This window comes from Microcebus murinus, chromosome 11, assembly GCF_040939455.1.
Source record: "Microcebus murinus isolate Inina chromosome 11, M.murinus_Inina_mat1.0, whole genome shotgun sequence".
Classification (NCBI taxonomy): Eukaryota; Metazoa; Chordata; class Mammalia; order Primates; family Cheirogaleidae; genus Microcebus; species Microcebus murinus.
Window position 1 is genome coordinate 32,702,895 of NC_134114.1, and position 9,498 is coordinate 32,712,392.

The 9,498-nt window shown below is 42.6% G+C and overlaps 1 pseudogene; it reads right to left on the bottom strand.

Moving 5' to 3' along the window:
- Positions 1–8,601: 8,601 nt before the first annotated feature.
- LOC142873767 (small ribosomal subunit protein uS10-like) lies at positions 8,602–9,084 on the bottom strand (annotated as a pseudogene).
- Between the last annotated feature and the right edge of the window lie 414 nt (positions 9,085–9,498).

A 9,498-nucleotide genomic window follows, 5' to 3' on the forward strand; every position in this document is an offset into this window, starting at 1 on the left:
GGGTCAGGAGCAGGAGGGGCAAACCACAGCTCCCGGGCAGGCATGACCACGTCTTCCTCTAAAAGCTGTTAGTATTATTATTATTTTTTTATATATACTTTCTGGGAAATAAAGGCCATGGATTTTGGTTTTTATACTCCTTTGGTCTATTGGGCAGTCCCAACTAGATATCAAGAAACTTTGTGGAGACTTTAATCTTAGGAGAAAATTGCTTCAGAAGAAGGAGTTAATGATACTAACATTAAATGTTATCATCGGGATAAAATTATCTAGATTGGCTAATAGATTGATTTAGGGGTTAAAAAGCAAAAGTACTACTCTATGGAAGAAACTGTTTTAGGGTCCCTGGCTTATAGAAATTTCATTATTGGCCAGGCATGGTGGCTCAAGCCTGTAATCCTAACACTCTGGGAGGCTGAGGCGGGCAGGTTGCTCAAGGTTGGGAGTTGGAAACCAGCCTGAGCAAGAGGGAGACCCCCTGTCTAAAATAGAAAGAAATTAATTGGCCAACTAAAAATATATATACAAAAAATTAGCTGGGCATGGTGGTGCATGCCTGTAGTCCCAGCTACTTGTGAGGCTGAGGCAGGATGATCGCTTGAACCCAGGAGTCTGAGGTTGCTGTGAGCTAGGCTGACACCACAGCACTCTACCCTGGGCAGCAAAAATAATGTCTCAAAAAAAAAAATAAATAAAATAAAAAGTAATTGGCCAACTAAAAATATATATACCAAAAAAAGTAGCCGGGCATGGTGGCGCATGCCTGTAGTCCCAGCTACTTGGGAGGCTGAGGCAGTAGGATTGCTTGAGCCCAGGAGTTTGAGGTTGCTGTGAGCTAGGCTGATGCCATGGCACTCACTCTAGCCAGAGCAACAAAGTGAGACTCTGTTTCAAAAGAAAGGAAAAAGAAAGTTCATTATTGCCCTAAATCACATTGCTAGTCCTGCAGCTGAGACTGGAAATTTGTCTGGCAGCAGAGAAATCTTGAAGGGCATATGGACAAGATGATTTGGGACGTTATTGAAGAGCAGGGAGGGGTAGTTGCCCAACTTTTAATGGGAGTTTGGGGAGAGATCAGAGAGTGGTCAGAAAGTGGAATTTGAAATTTAATTTCTGTGAAGTTTGTCAAATATTAAGAGCTTAAAACATTAATATTTTAAGGGCTTAAAATATTAATATTAAAATAATAGCTGTTTTCAACACTTGATCACAGGTCACCATAAAGTTATAACTATTCATTTAGCCAAAGTGGTACGTTTTGACAAAGGATACTCAGTTTTCTAAACAATCAGATAGATAAAAACAACTTGAGGTTAGCTGTCCTTCTCTCCCTCTTTCTTTTTGTTTTTATAATTTTACCTTTGTATCAGTGTATTATTAATGCTATAGCTAAGTTTTATAAAATGTTATAAACAGAAATATCAAATCTCAATTAGTATTGACCAAAATTTTTTAAAACCTTTTATAAGGTCTTTTTGTTTGTTTGTTTGTTTTTTGAGACAGAGTCTTAGTCTGTTGCTAGAGTGCCTTGGCGTCAGCCTAGCTCACAGCAACCTCAAACTCCTGGGCTCAAGAGATCCTTCTGCGTCCGCCTCCCAAGTAGCTGAGAATACAGGCATCTGCCACCATGCCCAGATAATTTTTTTTGTTTTCTATATATACATATATATAAATAGATAGATATATAGATATAGATTTTTTTTTTTTAGTTGTCCAGCTAATTTCTTTCTATGTTTGTTTTTTTGATAGAGATAGGGTCTCACTCTTGCTCAGGCTGGTCTTGAACTCCTGAGCTCAAACAATCCTCCCACCTTGGCCTCCCAGAGTGCTAGGATTACAGGCATGAGTCACCACACCAGGACTAATTTTATAATTTTTTATATTTATTTAGTTTGCTCTGTTTTAAACATTTTGAACTTAAAACAACCTTTAAAACCTGTAATCTAGGAAAATTAATTTTTAACAAAAACTATATTTTTTATGTCTTTTTTTTGAGACAAAGTCTGACTCTGTTGCCACAGCTAGAGTGCCGTGGAATCAGCCTAACTTACAGCAACCTCAAAATCCTGGGGTCAAGGGATCCTTCTGCCTCAGCCTTCCTAGTAGCTAATTCTTTCTATACATTTTTAGTTGGCCAATTAATTTCTTATTTATAGTAGAGACAGAGTCACGCACTTGCTCAGGCTGGTTTCAAACTCATGACCTTGGGTGATCCTCCTACCTCTCAGAGTTCTAGGATTACAGGCTTAAGCCACGGGGCCCAGCCTTTCATGTCTTTTTTTTATAACACTTTTTATTAAGACCACATCCTTTTTTGTAGACTTTGAATATAAAAATGCTTTTTATATATTTTGCATGTGTTTTTTTTATGTCTTTTAGTTTTATTTATTTATTTATTTATTTTCATACAGAGACTTACTCTGTTGCCTGGGCTAGAGTGCCATGGCATCAGCCTAGCTCACAGCAACCTCAAACTCCTGGGTTCAAGCAATCCTACTGCCTCAGCCTCTCCTGTAGCTGGGACTACCGGCATGCACTACCATGCCTGGCTAATTTTTTCTGTATATTCTTAGGTGGCGAACTAATTTTTTTCTATTTTCAGTAGAGATGGTGTCTGGCTGGTTGTTGCACAGGCTGTTTTCAAACTCCTGACCTTGATAGACCCTCCTGCCTCGGCCTCTCAGAGTGTTAGGATACCAGAGTGAGCCATCGCACCTTGCTTTGCAGTTGTTTTTTTTTTATTTTTTATTTTTTGGAGACAGAGTCTCACTTTGTTGCCCAGGCTAGAGTGAGTGCCATGGCATCAGTCTAGCTCACAGCAACCTCAAACTCCTGGGCTCAGGCGATCCTCCTGTCTCAGCCTCCCGAGTAGCTGGGACTACAGGCATGTGCCACCATGCCTGGCTCATTTTTTGTATATATATATTTTTAGTTGTCCAATTAATTTCTTTCTATTTTTTAGTAGAGACAGGGTCTTACTCAGGCTGGTTTTGAACTCCTGACCTCGAGCAATCCGCCCGCCTCGGCCTCCCAGAGTGCTAGGATTACAGACGTGAGCCACCGCGCCGGGCCTGCAGTTTTAATTATATGTGTTAATTATAATGTTAATGCTTAGTTACCGTTATTTTTAGTGAAACATCTGTGATGTAAAGTATTTTACTTGTTATGGTTCAGATGTAGAGCCCAGGACGAAGGACAGAGCTCTGACGAGAGTATCTGGAGGATCTGACCCCTCCCAGCACGGCCAGGAGGCACAGCTGGGCCAAGAATGATGGGTCCCAGGCCATGTCCCCGGGTCTTGCCATGGCCACTGGTCTAGACCCCAGGCTTCCTGCACATGCCACTGAAAGTTCATCACGTCTGTCCAGCTCCAAGTGACAAATAGTGAATGGGATTCCGAGGACCCCAGCCTATAGGTTTTTCTGCTCCTCTTGCTAATTAGAAGTTCCTTGCTGGGCGGGGTGGCTCACCACTGTAATCCTAGCACTCCGGGAGGGCCAGGCAGGGGCATTGCTAAAGGTCAGGAGTTGGAAACCAGCCTGAGCAAGAGTGAGATGCCATCTCTACTATAAATAGAAATAAATTAATTGGCCAACAAATATATATAGAAAAAATTAGCTGGGCATCCTGGTGTATGCCTGTAGTCCCAGCTATTTGGGAGGCTGAGGCAGCAGGATTGCTTGAGCCCAGGAGTTTGAGGTTGCTGTGAGCTAGACTGACACCAGGGCACTCACTCTAGCCTGGGGAGCAAAGTGAGACTCTGTCTCAAAAAAAAAAAAAAAGAAGTTCCTATGGAGATAGGAACAGGAAGTACAGGAGATAATTGCATCAGAAGAATGGCCTGATTATATTAAGATCAAATCCAATCACCTTTGATGAAATTGTCCAGAATCAAACAGCTTTGGTGATAGACTGGATTAGGAATTGAAAAGTACAAGTTTTGACTTCCTAGCAGAAAGCTTTTGGGGGAACACTGGTTTGTAGAAAGCTGATTTTTTTTTTTTTTTTTTTTTGAGACAGAGTCTCACTCTGTTGCCTGGGCTAGAGTGCAGTGGTGTCAGCCTAGCTCACAGCAACCTCTAACTCCTGGGCTCAAGCAATCCTTCTGCCTCAACCTCCCAGTAGCTGTGACTATAGGCATGTGCCACCATGCCCAGCTAATATTTTTCTATTTTTAGTAAAGATGGGGTCTCATTCTTGCTCAGGCTGGGCTAGAACTCCTGAGCTCAAGTCATCTCCTACCTGGGCTTTCCAGAGTGCTAGGATTACAGGCGTGAGCCAATGCACCTGGCCCATAGAAAACTGATTATTGGTCCAAATCATATGGGTAGTTCTGGAGCAGAGACTGAAACCCCGGTCTCTGAGCAGAGCAATTCTTGGGGAGATGCCTAATAAATGGTTTGGGTTGTGGGTGGGAGGAGGGGCAGGGGTAGTTGTCTATTCTTAACTTGGCCTTTCACAAGCCCGGCTTTCTCTTTGACTGGTGAATTGCTACATTAGAAGGACTTCAGAGTGTGTGTGTATCTGTGTAATAGTAATAGGCAAAGTTCTCAGGCACCAGTGGCTGGCTGACTGCATTAGCCAGCAGAGGTGTGTCTTTCTAGATGGTGGACCTCAGCAAGTTATTTAATTTCTCTGGGCCTTAGTTTATCATCTCTGAAGTTGGAGCCACATTTGGTTCTGAGAGTCATTCCTAAAGTTCAGTCAAAAATCTGCCTTCACCTTTCCATCAAACTTTAAATTATCTTTACCCCCTAATAAATCTCTTTGTGCTTAACTATTTGAGTGTTCTATTTTACTAAAAAGCATAAAAGGAAACACAATGATATCCCAGTCAATTTTATGCCTACCAACTTATTACATCCTTTTTTCCCAAAAATCTTAAAGAAATGAATCTAGATTCCATAATAAAACATGTAAATATTTAAGGAGTATTTTATGTTTTCAGGATATTTTAAGAGTGTTTATTTTATCATGATCACAATTTTTACACAAGAAAAAAACAAACTTGAAAGAAGAAAAATTCCTCTCAGCATTTCATCCAGAAAGTTGACAGTTTTCCTTTCTTAATACCCTTCCATCAAGAAGTAAATAAAATATTTAAATATTTAAATAGGACATTTTGACCTTGTGTATGTGTGTGTGTGTGTGTGTGTGTCTGATTGACTCAGGTGTAGCACAATCCTGTTTATTTTGAGCATCTGGATGCAGATGGGTGGAGGCCAAAAAAGTTATCCAAAGAGAAAGAGGGGAGCCTTGGGTTTTATAGAGGGGTTTTTCTGGGAGGAGTAAACAAATTCTTTTGAAACAACTGGAAGGGATAAGGAAAGTAAGTTCCCCTCTTGTATTTCATTCCTTTATCTCCCTAGGGGTCTGGCAAAGGTTATGTGCCTAATACACCCCTAGAAAGGGAAGAGGGGTGGGTTTTATAGGAGGTTTGGATGGAAGTTTGGGGAGGGTGAATTCTTTAAGCCTAACCACTGACCTACCCTAATCCCAGTCCCACATTTACCAAGATTTTAAGACTGAATTTGAGACCAACAATTAAGGCTCCATTGCCACTGGCCACCCTGGAACCACCCACACACAAGATCTAGACTACAGGGTTCCCCTGCCAACAAGCAGAAGAATGTCATTGTGTAAATCCATGCTAACATGACCACAGCATAGGTCAGAATCAGAGGTCTGACCTCTACCACTTGCTGTTCTCCAGCACAATTATTTGATCCAAAGCATTAAGAAGCAGAACTGCAGTAGAGGCAGTAGACAGAGCAACAGGAAGAAGACTTCAGAAAGGTGCCACAAGAGACTTGGGACTAAGAATGCCAGGATGACCCGGTAGGAACATTTCAGGGTGAGTTCTTGGGGTTGCTGTGTGTAAGAGTTATTATAATATGAAAATGGGAAATACTTGTATTCGTTGGAGGACACAAGAGAGAAGCTGATAGCTGACACACTGGCAGAGAGAATACCCTAGGTATAGGCAGGCCCTGGCAAAGGCCCCTCAAGTTCCCCTCTAGCTCTGACTGAGAGAGCCTGTGGCCCTCCTGCCCCAGATCCACACAGACTATTTTCTTTCCTGACTTCAAACACCCAAAGATCAATTCCACAGCTAGAGAATAAGGCAAAGGGCTTTAATCATGTGTACAATTTCCACAGAAGAACCATCACAATTTAGAGTGAATCTAAAAGAAAAGTTCCTTAAAATACTCATTACATGAAGAAAGTTTTTCTAACTGGAAACCTTAGGTTGTTGAGACGAGGAAGAACAAACTAATGAATGGTCTGCACTGCACAGATCTGGTGGCTCGCAGGTGTGCAGGGTACCAGTTCCCGGAAGTCCATCTGGGTGTCTGGGGCCCCTTTACAGGTTGAGGGGGCTCCTGCTGTGGGTGGCAAGCAAGGCTGGAGTTTCTCTCTAATCCAGGTTCCTCCGTATTTCAAGCTGTGGTTTTTAGCAGCTTCCGTGGCCGGCCTGGGCTCCCAGGAGCACCCTGAGTTTGAGTCTGTCCATCAAGGCAAGCACTGGCATCTCCCGGCTGATTCATGCCCCATTTGACCCCGCTGTCGGAAGCATCCGCCTCTTCTTGAGGTGACTGTGGCTCCTCTGTGGGTTCAGCCATTGGCTCCTGGACGTGTGGGTCTCGCCGGCGTTTTTGACCCCTCTCATAGGCGGGAATGGCTCTGTGCTGGTTGTAACCCCAGCAGGGCAGCTGGTATGCACCCCAGTCCACATTCCCGCAGAACTGTGGGCGCTGGCAGGACTGGCGGCCTGGCTCAGTGAAGTTATCTGGTGCTTGTGCCCAGTTATGTGCCTGGCTGAGGCCTGGTAGCATGTGGAGGTCTGGATATGTCTGCCTGCAAAGCAGCTCCTCCAAGGTTGATGGGCGAAATGCCATAGCTTCAGCTTCAGGTCCGGGCCAAGCTGTGTAGCTGGTCTAGGGAAGAGGGCAAATGATCTAGTGCAGTCCTGAGCGTGGGCTTTTATAGCAATTCTGCCTGGATTAGGATGTCACAAATCAAGTTCAAATGCCTGGGGGCATTGACACTCCTTTTTTTGGCCAATTGATTCAGAGCCTCCCTGATTGGATCAAGACAAACATTGCCTCATTCTTGTTGGCTTTGGTAAAACTTAATCAAGCTTTCCAAGAGTGAAGCCTGAAGGATGGGGAAAGAAGTTTCCTTGGTGTAGGAGCCCAATTCCTGGCCCTTTCCATTCGCTCCAGAAACCTTCTCCATGTGTCAGGGACACCTAGACAAATGACACGTATCGTGTCTATTCTCTTAGCATAGCACAGAGGGATTATCTAGTTTTATTTATTCATTTATTTTTGAGACAGAGTCTCGCTTTGTTGCCCAGGCTAGAGTGAGTGCCGTCGCTTCAGCCTAGCTCACAGCAACCTCAAACTCCTGAGCTCAGGTGATCCTACCTACTGCCTTAGGCTTCCAAGTAGCAGGGAATACAGGCATGTGCCACCATGCCCGGCTAATTTTTTCTGTATATATTATTTGGCCAATTAACTTTTTTGTATTTATAGTAGAGACGGGTCTCACTCTTATTCAGTCTGGTTTCAAACTCCTGACCTCTAGCAATCCGCCTGCCTCTGCCTCCCAGATTGCTAGGATTACAGGCGTGAGCCACTACACCTCGCCTTCTGCACAGTTTCTATTGGATCTTGGAATCTGTCTTCTTGGGAAGATTATCAGTTACTATAGTGTCCATTCATGTTCTTAAAATAAAGTTTGCCTTTACAATTTTAAGTTTCATTCTCTTTCTAAATAAAATTACACAGACACATCAAATGCCTTTTTGGTTTGTTCGGGTTTGTTTGAACGTTGTTGTTTTAGTATTGAGTAAGACCAATTAAGAGACCTGTGACTGGGTTAGGAGTGCATGTAGGACCAAAGCAAAGGCTCTTTCCACCCATATTCTTTGATTCCTTAAACCAAGCACATATTTGGTAGAGCTGTCTTTGGCCAAAAACTCTTGGCCTTAAGAATGTCAGGATGGCCAAACCAAACTCTTTCCCTCACCGCCAACTCTACTGCACTGTGTAAAGTACACAGTTCTTGTCCTGAGCACCACAGGGCAAAGGATTCAATAATTGCTATACTTTGTTTTCTATCTAGCCTCTCCCAATAACATGTAAACTGTGAAGCTTCTACCTTTTTACATATTTTTTCTGAAAGAAACAGAAGGACAACATCCAGTAATCAGTCTTCCCTTTGCATATTCATGTAAGCTGGTATAAAAAAGAGTAACCAATAGCCTCAATTTAATGCAGCTTAGATTTTGCTGTCAAATGAACTTTGCAGTCTAAACATAAAGATGCAAGACATTTTGCATTTTACAGCTGCTAATAAAGATTTGTGGGACTGTACTTTAAATTGTATCGGCTATTTCCAAGAGGGTATATGGAGGATGCTCATTCTCTAAGTGAATTCAAGAAATATTTTATTAATCCCCCCCATTAAGGGGTACTATTGATGTCAATAGCAGAAAAGGTTGAGGATGATGAAATAAATAAATAAATTCTGGACAACAATGTATTTTCAGTGATTACTTTTTTTTTAAATTTTTTTTAACAAGTGGTAGTCAATTTATTAAAACAGTTGATTTAAGCATCTGCAATAGTGACTTCAACCTCCACTCCTGGTTCGACATTGATAGAAGTAATCTGCTTAACAGTCTCAAAAGGACTATGCAAGTCAACGAGTGGCTTGTGGATTCTCATCTGGAAGTGGTCCCAAGTCTTAGAACCTTCATCACAAGGAGTTTTTCTTGTAGTGATCCTCAGTCTTGGTAGCCATCCGAACTGGTCCTTTCACTTTGAGGTTCTTTTCCTTTGGGCCTCTGACCAAGTCAGCACACACCTTCTCCGAAGACTGAACGTTGTGGCTGGTTAAGGTACTTCTAATCCGGTGAATCACGACCTCTGTCTCCCGGTATGTTTTTCCGTATCTTTAGAAGCCAAGGCTGCAGAGGGGCTTCCTGACCCACTTGTTCCTCCCAGAGAGCAGAACAGCGGGGATCAGGAGCAGGAGGGGCACAACAGAGCTCCCAGGCAGGCGCTACCCAGTCATCTTGGAAAAGCTATAATTATTATTATTATTTTTTATTGTATATACTTTCAGGGAAATAAAGGCCAAGGATTTTGGTTTTTATACTCCTTTGGTCTATTGGGCAGTCCCAACTAGATATCAAGAAACTGGGTGGAGACTTTAATCTTAGGAGCAAATTGCTTCAGAAGAAGGAGTTAATGATATTAACATTAAATGTTATCATCTGGGATAAAATTATCTAGATTGGCTAACAGATTGATTTAGGGGTTAAAAAGAAAAAGTACTACTCTAAGGAAGAAACTGTGTTTTAGGGTCCCTGGCTTATAGAAAGTTCATTATTGGCCGGGCATCGTGGTTCACGCCCTGTAATCCTAGCACTCTGGGAGGCTGAGGCGGGCAGATTGTTCTAGGTCGGTAGTTCGAAACCAGCCTGAG